Raw genomic sequence first — 8,230 nt, forward strand, 5'->3', positions numbered from 1 at the left:
ATCAATGAGAGGTATGGTAAAAAAATAAAACATTTTTTTATATTTACTCTATAAGTCACCTTATATTTACGAACACTCAAAAAATGCGTTATATTTAGGTGAAACCTATGGGCAAAATACTATGGGACAAATGCCATGTACTAGATTGTTATTAATACCATGCAAAAAAACATTATTAACCCTAATATTAGTATTAATAAAAATAAAAATGGCACATGGTATTCACCCATGGTATTCACAAAAATGGCACATGGTATTGACCCATGGTATTCACCTGGAATGTAGCCTATTTAAATGGGGGAATTAAACCAGCATAGATCCATTTTTACTCTAGATCTACTAACCCCCGAGAGGTATCAAATATCGTGATATGCAAACTAGCATAGAGTGAAAAAATATTTGATCCGATCAAGAGTAAAAATGGATGTTGTAATTTAATGTATGTTAAACATTTTAGCTTGGTTAAAATAAAAAATAAAATGAAAATCAACTATTAATTTTATTAATTTTTATAAATTACTAATAGTAATTTTTAAGCTCGAGGTTTATGATAACCCATGGTATTGACCCATGGTATTCATGTGAGCATAGACTATTTAAAGGGGAAATTCTATCATCTTAGATCCATCTTAATTCCGGGTCTACCAAGTGCTCAAAGGGACAAATAGATTTCATCCCCAGTGGTAGATGTGGAGTTAAGATGGATATAGGTTGGTTTTTATGATAATGAAGATATTAAATAGACTTAGGAAATTATATTGTAAAAACATCTTAAGGTGAATGGTTAAAGCATAGACATTGGACAAGTCTACCAAGTGCTCAAAGGGACAAATAGATTTCATCCCCCTAAGAGTGGTAGATGTGGAGTTAAGATGGATATAGGTTGGTTTTTATGATAATGAAGATATTAAATAGACTTAGGAAATTATATTGTAAAAACATCTTAAGGTGAATGGTTAAAGAATAGACATTGGACAAGTATATTTGTATACTTCTGTTTTAAACTGAAACAAATCCAGGGCTAAAAGGAATGGATTGATTGCACTAGTCATCCTTCTATAACTTTCCAACATATGCTGGAGTAAACAGATTGTAATTTGGGTAATTTTTCTAATTGCAAACAAGAACATACTTGTGTATTGGCAGGGTGGTTACGAGGTCCCTAGAAATGATGAATTTGAATTTTTCTTGGTTTTATATATAGTATTAGGTTTTTTCTCATGCTTTCTGTGAATGGCACGGGTGAATTTTATCCTACACCCACTAGGTTATCGATATGTAATTTTGGTAATTTTGATTTCAAAAGATATTTTAAAGAAATGCAATGATTTCATTTGTGTATTCAATAAACACAAGATTTTATAATTGAGTAAAATATTCGCCATGCCTGGTGAGAGATTCGCCAAAAAATTATATATACATATCATATTATTGATAAAATCGTCTTCCATTTTTCCTATATACCATGGAGATTCGCCCATTTATTATACATTTAAATTAAGGGGGGGTTCTTAAAATTTTCCCTAGTAAGCTATTAACAGGCACGACAGGAATCAACGATAATGATGATGACCCTCAAGGTACTACAGTACAATTCACGTGGTGTGAATAAGGGACTTGGCGTCAAACACAACGCAAAATATTTCGGTCGAAGGCCATTGATGTAAACTTGTCGCCGGAAGTGAGAAACTTGCCATTGAGGCATGCAAGCTTCAAAGTACTGAAAGGGTTGTTCCTAAGTCGACTTCTTGGATAATGAGCTGAGGTCGATAAGAAGCGAACCGTCGTAGGAGGGCTTTAATGAATCCCACATCTACGACACGGAATGGAGTAAATGATTTTGGAGGTGAAAACAATCTGATGATATAGGGTTTAGGGTGGCGGTCATGAAAGAATGGAGCGTGAATGTATTGCAGCGGATGAGACATACGGGAATTCTCTGAGCGACTTCTCTTGAATATACTAGCGACACTGACATGGATTGGTAGCATTAACCCCAAATATGGATGGTGTGATGGACCAATGGTGATATGACCAGTGAACAGAACAACCCAACCCGACTCGGATGTGGAGTGAACTTGTCATGTTCAAGAGCGACTTGCTACCCATAAAGTTTCTCCATGTTTTCTTCCCAATTTTTCCCCAGTCATTGCTGACCAATACCTCTTTATTTTTGTCAAGCTTGAGGACAACATATGCTTGTTCTATAATTTTCCATTCGGGCAAACCCGTCGCTATATTTTAACGAGCCTAGCGACAATGAAACTCGTTCTTGTCTATATGGACAAGTTTGTCGCTATTCGGTTTTAACGAGTTTAACGACAAAGATAACTTGGTCCTTTTCAATTTTAGAGAGTCTGAAAGGGACTTAAAGGAAACTCCAATAATCCTTTTTCATCATGTAATCCCTTAAGTCCAAAAAAGTATAAAATAATACAAAAGGGATGAATTTTCGGTAATTTTAACGAGCCGAACAAAACAAGCGCTCGATCTTTTTGTGTAATAATCCCTCAGGTCCAAAAATATTAAAATCTAGAGGAGGGATAGCACTTCCGGTCACTTTAACGAGCTGGAAAGGCCAATCACTCACAAATCTTTTCATGTTTTACGAGTTAGGTGAAAAGAGCTTAAAGGAGACTCGTTTTTTAGGAACTAGTGATAATTTCGGGTAGCAGCTGATTCCAAGTAAGGTTTGGAATTTTCCAATCACTGCAGTGTCACAAGGATGGCTAACATGATCACTCTTCACAGTTGTTCCTCAAAAGGGGTAAACAATCAAATGGAGGTGAATGATCGGCTACAACAGAGTGGAGGTGATGATGAGAATAGGACCAGGGCTAAAAATCTGATGATAATGCATTCAAAATGGTTATTTAGCGGAAATTGGTTCATTTTTTAATGAGCTTAAACTCTAGGGGAACGTTTATTCATTGCTTATGTTTAATTTTTAACGAGCTTGAACTCCACATAAAAACTGCTCGTGATAATGGTCATCGATTTAATTTCACCGTTAATCACTTTGTTCCTTCAAAGGTTGTACCGCCTGTTCAATTGCTTCATCAAACCGATTAGAAATGAACAATATATGTTTCAAAATGAGTTAAAACACTAATATTTTACTTGAATTACATAAAAAGTAATTTAAAAGTGGTTTTTTACCTCTCATTTTACCATTTCATTTGAACATTGGTTTGTTGGAGCTCTGGAGGTGCTTTTCCCCCTTGATTTTCACCAGCTGATTTTGGGAGATTCTGTGGACGATTCTCGGTGCCGTCTGGACCAAGTAGGAGCTAAACCTGATCTCTTCATTTGCATTCCTTCCTTTTTGAATTCTGTGCATGTTCCCCTATTGTTTTGAGCCTCTAGGGTTTGAAAAATTCACCCTGGCTCCATCGCACCCTTTCTATATTGAAATGTGTGATGCATACTGGCTTGGCCATTGGCAAGTCAGTGTGCATCCCACCCAGTACACTACTGGGGTTGCAATGGGCGCGAGAAGGGAAGTTTTTGCACTGTTTTCTCATGGAATTTTTGCCTGTTTTTTGCCAAATCAGGATCCTGACTCTTCTCTTTCTTGTTTTGCAGAAATTTATCTGAGAAAAATGGTTGTTACATGGAAATAACATGAGCATGAAGAAGAGGACATGCTTGCTCTACATGATCCGGTTACGGTAACTGCACAGCGGAACTGTGGCATGTTCAAGTTTTTCCGCATTTCTAGCATGAGGCAACAAATCAACTTGTTGCAACATTTTCTCGACGCATGGGATCCTACCAACCAGGCGTTTCAGATCAGAGGCAAATCTATCCCCTTGACTGTCGTGGACATCTATTTTTCGACCGGTTTATCGAGGCGTGGTGCCCCTCTTTCACTATCAGGTTCCGCCCATGGCAGCGAATCCGTGAGAGATTATATTCTCCAGTTTTGCAAAGAGGGATCTTAGCCGAGTAGGGATAGCAAGATCAACATCTGAGATGTCGATGATCAGTCCTTGGGGACCATTCTATTCACTTTTGCTAGAATGGCTGGTAGTGCGGCTCCTCACGTGGCTAACAGGTTCTATATGCAGTATGCCTTGGAATGCCTTGAACCAAAGGTGTTCAATTGGTGTGACGCAGTACTCCCTATGATGAAAGAACAACTGACCAAGGTAAAAAATGGAAAATTGAAGAACTTCGGCTATGGTTCTACTTTGACCGCTTTCGCCTTGGAAAAGATCCCACTGATGCAGCCGCAGTACATCTCACTTGGCTTACCTCTACCAACTTGTTGTTGGGAAAAGTATCCAATACGGAATGACCCTATCCCACTCTAAGGGTGATAGTACCTCAGCAACAACCGAATGAAAATCTATTCAAGATTACTTCTTTATGAGATGTAAGAGAGAGGAGGAAGAGATCCACTAACCGTTATCTTCCGCTAATGATTGATCCAATCTTCCCTCTTTGCTACTTGCTCCCAGCTCCTTGCTCTTTCACCGGCCCAGCTACACAAAGATCCTGAAAAAGCACAAGAAAAGGAAACTACAAGAAGCATACACCCATAATTGATTCAAGGATTAGAATAAATCAAATATACAAGCATCAATATGCCACAAAGACACATGCATATAGAAGAACCTCAAATACTTTATTAATGGAAGAAGTAAAGTTCTGAGAGTGTTACAACCATAAGAGGCCCAATCCAGCAACACCTCCCAGCAGAAAGAAATCTCCTCTTCACCTCCTTCAAAGCAATCACCCAATAGTTCTATACTCAAACCAACAGCACTTCCTTACATTCACAAGATTCCAGCTTCCCTAGACCTCATGAGAGAGCTCTATATATAGGAGTTTTGGAGAAAGGATGAGTCAGCTTGAGGCTGGCATGAAGCTGACTAGTGTCCTCTCCCACTTCAGTTATACTTCAGTTCTTGAGTCCACTTGGAGTTTCTTGCTTCCACTTGGAGATCTAGATCCTCTTACTCATCACAAGGTGAATTCCCTGATCCAAGTGTCATTTTGGAAGCTTCCTGGGCATTTGACACCTTGCAGAATGACTGTGCCACTTGGCCAATCTCGCCCAGCGCAGGTACAGAGTGGAGCAGTTGACATTCAGCACAGATGCTTAGTGGAGTAGCTGACATGATCCAGAATTAGCTTGTTTTTGAGTGTTTTCAGGTGGAGAACTGATTTTCAGTGTTGTGGTTTGCTGACCTTGTTCCTCTAGGGGTAGGAACAACATGTTTAGGGACTTTGGATCCCTTAGATTATCGACATTTCATGCTTCATTCTGTAAGGCACAAAAATGTCTATAACAGTTGCCCCCTAAAGTATGAGGTCGTTTATCGGGTGAAATGCTTTATCAGGAGGATCCGAAGTTCATTCAATTGCTGAGAGGTGCCCTGTAATAAAATACAATACAATACATTATTTTTCATTCTGCTTTCATGATCTAGCTGAGGCGGGCATTCCCATGCTCAGCTTTATAAATTCATTTTGGTACATAGAACAGACGATCGTCTGATGGTAGACTGATAATTCTCTGCTGAAATTATCATCCTTTGAGTAGGATGATCATCTGCTGCAATGATGTACATATCAAATGTCTTTATATCCTGAATATATATCGCAACCCGGATGGATGAAACTAGATCCGGGGTCTTCAAACTCATTCGATCTTCACTCTAAGTACAAGTCGATCCATGTGAGAATTGCGCTGAAGTCGAACATGGAAAGACATCGCTTGATTACCGGTCAATAATGTAAACCGTTAACAAGCGCGAGAGGAATCACCAATAATGACAATGACCCTCAAGGTACTGCAGTACAATTCACGTGGTGTGAATAAAGGACTTGGCGTCGAACACCACGCAAAATCTTCTGGTCGAAGGTCATTGATGTATACATGTCGCCAGAAGTGAGAAACTTGCCATTGAGGCATGCAAGCTTCAAAGTACTGGGGGGGTTTGTTCCTAGATCAACTTCCTAGATAATGAGCTGAAGTCGACAAGAAGCGATCCGTCAAAGGAGGGCCTTAATGAATCCCACATCAATGACACAGAACGGAGCTAATGATTTTAGTGGAGGTGAAAACAATCTGTGAGATATGATTCAGGGTGGCGATCATGGGTGGATGAAGGATAATGTATGGCAGTGGATGGGACACGGTTGACTCTTTCTGAACACATCTCTTGAACATATAACGACACTGATGTGATGGATCGGTAGCATTACCCCAAATGTGGATGGTTTGGCGAGGACCATGGTGATGAGACCGATGAATGAAACAACCCAACCCGATGTGATACGGAGGACAAAGTGTCATGTTCAAGAGCGACTTGCTACCATTAAAGCTTTGAGGTTCTCCCAATTTTTCCCCAGTCATTTCTGACCAGTACCTCTTTATTTTTGTCAAGCTTGAGGAGGATAACATATGCTTGTTCTATAACCTGCCCTTCGGGCAAGCCCATCGCTATGTTTTAACGAGCCTAGCGATAGGGAAACTCGTTCTCGTCTAAAGACAAGTTTGTCGCTATTTAATCATTTTAACGAGTCTAACGACAAGGAAAACTCGGTCCTTTTCATTTTTAGAGAGTCTGAAAAGGTACAGAAAGTTAACTCCAAAATTCCTTTTTTGTCATCTAATACCTTAAGTCCGAAAAAGTATAAAACAATACATAAGGGATGAGTTTTCGATAACTTTAACGAGCCGAATAAAACAAGCGCTCGACCTTTTTGTGCAATAATCCCTCAGGTCCAAAAAGATTAAAATCTAGAGGAGGGATAGCTCTTCCGGTCATTTTAACGAGCTGGAAGGCCAAAACTCGGCAAACTTTTCATATTTTACGAGTCAGATGAAAAGAGCTCAAATAAGACTCGTCTTTTGAGGAACGAGTGATAAACAGGGATAGCAGCAGATTCCAGGTACAGGTTGGAATTTTCCAATCACTGCAGTGTCACAAGGATGGCTAGGTGAAATCACTCTTCGCAGCTGTTCCTCAAAATAGGTAAACAATCATATGGAGGTGAACGATTGGCCAAATGGAATGGAGGTGGCGGGTGCAAAACACGACCAAGGCTTTTTATGGCTAATAAATTTACGATCACAATGGTTATTTACCAGCACTGGGTTCATTTTTTAAAGAGCTTGAATGCGCCAAAACACTGCTCAATCTTATGTTTATTTTTTAACGAGCATGAACTATGTGCTAAAACTGCTCGGATCTCGCTTTTCTATTTTTTAACGAGCATAGATTCCGCGGTAAAACTGCTCGATTATACCAGTCGTAAGATAGGAATGTCTCCTGTGAGATAGCTATTTTTTATGGAGCTTTATCTCACGAAGCTATGCTCCTAATTTGGCAAATTTTGACCTTTGCCCCACATCCTTTCTTTATGCAAGTTAGGAAACGACTAACCTAAAAAACAGATAAATAACCGCTCTTTGCTTGCACTCCAAAAGGTTTGCATGCCCCCAGGTATAAAATACAATTTCAAGGCTGCCCCTACTTATCCGATAAAAAATTTGTTTTAAAGGGTGAGGCTTACCTCTTTCAGGTTACCCAAAGATTGTTCTGTTAATCTTTCAAACTGAACACTTCTTCGACGATGTCTACCGAAATAGACAAAGGTGGGTGAAAAACAGATTATTCCACTCACATAACTTTGACAAAAGAATCTTATTCCAGAACAACCCCTCTTCCTAGACGGACGGGGTATGGACTAGTCATATTCTCCCGCGGAAATCTACTCTGTACCCAAGGTTTTCTCTGCCCAAAGCAGACCAGGATGCATGCCCCCTGGGTTCCAGTCCCATCTTTCCGAATCACTCGCACTCATCGGGAAGGAGGACTGGGGGTGGAGACATTTCTTGGGTGAATAGACCATTGAGGGTTGGTATGTGACTATTTGTGATGCGTGATCCCGGAAATGAAAGTTGGTCTACGAGTTTGACCATTCTTCCTTCGTGTGGAAAACACATTACTCTAAAGAGTGAGGAGACTATAGCTCCCATGCAATATATATAGTCTCGTCCAAGGAGTAGGTTATAATCCAAGGGTCCTTGAACAACCATCACGTTCATCTGAACGGTCTTCCCTTTCAACGTAACAGGTACATTGGGGAGGATCCCTAATGGTCGACTGGTTCCTTTATCAAAACCCGAGAGATTTCTTATCTCAGGAAAAAGCTCCGGGGAACCCAGTGCTTTCCAAGAAATAGAGGAAAGGATACTCACATATGCCCCTTC

The sequence above is a fragment of the Pinus tabuliformis genome, chromosome 3_1 (genome assembly GCF_031772625.1).
Source record: "Pinus tabuliformis cultivar Carrire ecotype Pingquan chromosome 3_1, CPIR1, whole genome shotgun sequence".
NCBI lineage: Eukaryota > Viridiplantae > Streptophyta > Pinopsida > Pinales > Pinaceae > Pinus > Pinus tabuliformis.